At 25.8% G+C, this 4,284-nt stretch overlaps 1 long non-coding RNA gene across 1 annotated transcript; it reads right to left on the bottom strand.

The window, feature by feature from the left end:
• Window positions 1-366: 366 nt before the first annotated feature.
• Window positions 367-1,326, bottom strand: LOC112706940 (uncharacterized). Its single transcript, XR_003155927.3, has 2 exons — window positions 981-1,326; window positions 367-882 (listed from the first exon to the last, which is right to left on the bottom strand). It is a non-coding gene; the product is annotated as an uncharacterized lncRNA (long non-coding RNA).
• Between the last annotated feature and the right edge of the window lie 2,958 nt (window positions 1,327-4,284).

Genomic DNA, 4,284 nt, shown 5'->3' with positions numbered 1-4,284 from the left:
TTGGAGGTATTCAATATCCATGCCAAAAAGTGATGATGAAGATAAACAATCAACAAAAAACAAAATAATAGAGAGATATATATAAGAATTTCATAACAATACAATAACAGTTAAATACTTGCAATTAGTACACATATATCATATATGGACTTAATGAAAGTTATAAGTAGTTGAAATTATTACATCATTAAGTTTCTACACTAAGTAAATAATTAACAAGTATATTTAAAAGGCCTTTGATCTGATAAAAGGCCTTGTAAAACATATTGAGGGAAAATTTGGAACAAATTTAAACAAAACATGTTGTATATGCAAAAGACAAAATTGGGTGATGGGTCCGCATGATTCTGATCAATAAACAAAGCATATATAATCATGTTTATATTATAAATCAAATCTCCTGATCTTCAATTCCCTTCATCATACACAAGAATTGAATACAAGATACAACGAAGAAAATAATATAAATAAATATAATCTAGGTACTATTATTAATGAACAAGCGGTAACAAAAGAAAAATAAAATAATCTGAAAGAGATACATGCATGCACTTTATTTTTGAAGTTGGAAGCTAGCTATGGAATTGGGTTGTTGATCTTCTCGTTCTTGAGGATATCAAGAAGGACCCTACTGTTGCAGTTGGGGCACTTAGGGTTGGGATCAGCACCTGAAAGAAGAACATACATCAAGCACCCAAGACAACCTACCAGCACCATTGGCTTTGCTTCTTCTGATGAAGACACGCACGACATCTCTGATGATGCGTTCGAAGATTCCAATGATGATTCATCCGTTGTTGATGATGATGATGATGCTGGGAAACACAGGTTCAGCTTCAGTTCCAACTCTGCACCACTCTTTGTTGTATCCCCTTTCATCTCCTTAAGAAAACATGAGTATGTAATCAATCATCCAAAGAAAAGAAAGATAGATAGATAGATATAGATGTATAGACTGATTGATTGATTGAGATGTTTACCTGCTTGCGGAAAGACAATATGAATAGAAGGTTTTGTGTGAGTGATTCTGATTCATACGGTGATTGTTATATAGTTGAATTGAATAATGAAAGGTAAATGTCAAGAACATTATACCACGCGAAATGCAATGTATGCAGTAGATACGATGATAGTTTATGGTGTGCCAGCTACCCCCTTTCATTAATTATGCTAAACATGCTTCCTCTTCTCCCATTTTGACACGCTATTATTCATGTAATTATAAGCTTCAAAGTCCAAACACTAGTTCTTTTATCCCTCCTGTGCAATACTTGTTTCTTATGTTAGCCTTTATAATATTTTTTAGTTCTAATTTGGTAAAATTTCAAAGATCTAGAAGTCTGTTCTTTGTTTACAATGGGATGACGTGACAACATTTTAGTATTTAATGCATTTCAATCTCAACAAGTTAATGATAAAAACTAAATTAAAAACTTTTTAAATTTTGTTAGATCAAAATTAAAAGAAATTTTTATAAAAAATTTACGTAATTTTATTTCTTATACCCTTTCTACTACTATAAGTACTTATTTAAATATGAATATCTTTTTGTTATAATAAAATATCTCTCTCCATAACATATACATATATATATATAGAATGTTAGAAGTCAATATATTTTGTAATTTGTAATTATTATTAATATTTTTAATAATATAAAAATATATATTTAATGATATAGAATTATATATTTTTTATGGTTAAATGTTAGTTAAATTTTAATGAAAATATTAATTTTAAAATTTTTTCATATATATATATATATATATATATATATATATATATATATATATATATATCTTAAAATATCATTTTATGAAAAAGCAAGTAAATAAATAAAGCAAAATTCATCTGATTCTATTAATACCCAATATATTTTTTCCACAATGCCGATAGAGTCTTTTATACATCATCACGGATCTTAATTAATTAATGCATTGTACATGTTAAGTGGAGAATAGACTAAAAGTCTCCTTAGTATTTATGGAGGTACAGTGCTAGGAGAACAATGATTATTTTAAACAACATGAATAATCATCAATTAAATATAAGTATATTACATCTTAATTTAATGTTATTTATTAAATTTACTCTTCTAACTCTATTAATTCACATTGTACACGTATTATTCAAAAATGTTATTAGTTACTTATACTTTTTCTTTATGGAATGATGATAACATGGCCGGGGGATATACATGTGGAATCAGGAATAATCAAAGCATTAATTAATATAATAGATATTTTGTTTTGAGGCCAATAGCATCCATAAATTGCGAAATTTGACCATTCTTCAGTTAGAGAGTTTGACAAGATACAAATTGTCATCACAAATAATTAAAATTTGCACCTACATTTGGTTGAGTTATAATCATACATATATACAAAAAGTATTAGGTGTCTTTGTTGAGTTTCTCGTATTAATTTTCCTTTATATTTTTCGTCCACGTACAATTTGTGCTCATATTGCGTGTTGTTTCTAAGTTCTAATTACTAATATTGATCATAGAGTTGAAGGAGTTGCAGTCAACTCAATTGTTAGAAACTGTCATACTTAATTTCATGTGTGCCGGTGCCGATTTAATGTAGTAAGATTATTATTTTTAACTTTATTTCAAACTAAATGTGCTTGAACTCACTTCACTATGCTACACTACTAGAAATAGGGCTTTTTTGGACGAAAATTTCAAACGAAATTTATTCCGTCTGAATGACTTTTTCATTTCAGACAAATTTGAGACAAATTTTGAACAACTTTTAGTGGAGGCATTGGAATAATATATTTTGTCCTAAATTTGTCTAAATTTTGTCCCAAATTTTGGCGCCAATTTTTTTTTGGATGGCGCCAAAATTTTCATACAGATTAGCAACACATTTCGGACAAAAGCTATAATTCGTCTGTATTCCATCTGAATAACTTTAGACAGATTTGGGACGAATTTTAAAAATATTAATTCTATCCCAAATTTGTCTATAATTAGTCTTAAATACTTTTACTATAGCTAACTCTTCGAAATAGCCAAAATTTTTTCCCACAAACTTGGGACGAAAATAGCATCATTTGTAAATTCCGAATAAAAGTACATCAGTTTTCAAACGGATTTCATATGTTTATTGAAAAATTATAACATTTAGTATATATATATTAAATTTATCTATGATTTATCCCAAATATTTTTATTATTCCAAAATAAAGTTTCTTTTTCCTAAAATAACCTTAATTATATATAACTTATAAAAGAGTACACTTTTTGTTTCTAAAACTCTAAACAAAAATATCCATACTATGAACAAGAAAATAAATAGAAAATTGATAAAAAATAAAAACTTAACAAAGAATACTAATAATGATATTAAAAAATTATTTGTTTGTAAAACATAACCATGAAAAAAATTCAAGAACTTTGACGATTGTTTCTAGTATCTCTTATTACAAATGAGATTAAATGACAAAACTGACAAAAAAAAATAAAATTTTTAATTAATTTTTCAATTTAACAATTGAACACAAACGCTAAACGCAAAAAACTATAATTTATTGCTTCTGATGAACGGGAGTTAAAATCCAGAATCATGTTTGTGTTTAGAGAAAAAAAAATTGCCAAATAAAAAATTATAGTGTTCAAAAAGATTGAACGAGCTTCTTGTGTTTCTAATGCTAAACCAAACACATCCTAAATATTTTAGAAACTGAACTAAACTGCTTTTTCATATAACAATTGAAAAAAATGCTTAGTTTTAATATTATTACAGTAAAATTAAATACCAGTTTTATTTGATTTAACAAACTAATTTTTATAAAAGAAAAAAATGAGCATTAATACACACAAAGATAGTTACTAAAAAAAGAACCTTCTTATATAGAATTTCTTTCAAAAGACTTCTTTAACAGATTTATCCAAATACCGTAGCTCAAAAAAGAATTTACCGTAATCCCTACAACAAAATTATATATATATATATATATATATATATATATATATATATATATATATATATATATATATATATATATAAGTGTAACTTGTATATGAATTTATCTATTGATTAATGATTGTGACACGCAGGTAGAAACTATATAAACACCTTCAGAAATTTGAAAAAAAAAATTACTTATAATCTTAATTGAAACCTATTGACATGCATCATCAAAAAAAAATATATATATATATATATATATATATATATATATATATATATATATTCCATATATTCATGCTTTTTTAAATAATTATAAATATATTTTTTAAATATATCATAAATATCTTTAGCTATCAGCTAGCAT

This window comes from Arachis hypogaea, chromosome 8 (genome assembly GCF_003086295.3).
Source record: "Arachis hypogaea cultivar Tifrunner chromosome 8, arahy.Tifrunner.gnm2.J5K5, whole genome shotgun sequence".
NCBI classification, from domain to species: domain Eukaryota; kingdom Viridiplantae; phylum Streptophyta; class Magnoliopsida; order Fabales; family Fabaceae; genus Arachis; species Arachis hypogaea.
The sequence above is the reverse complement of the archived record's forward strand: the minus strand, read 5'-3'. Positions and strand labels throughout refer to the sequence as shown.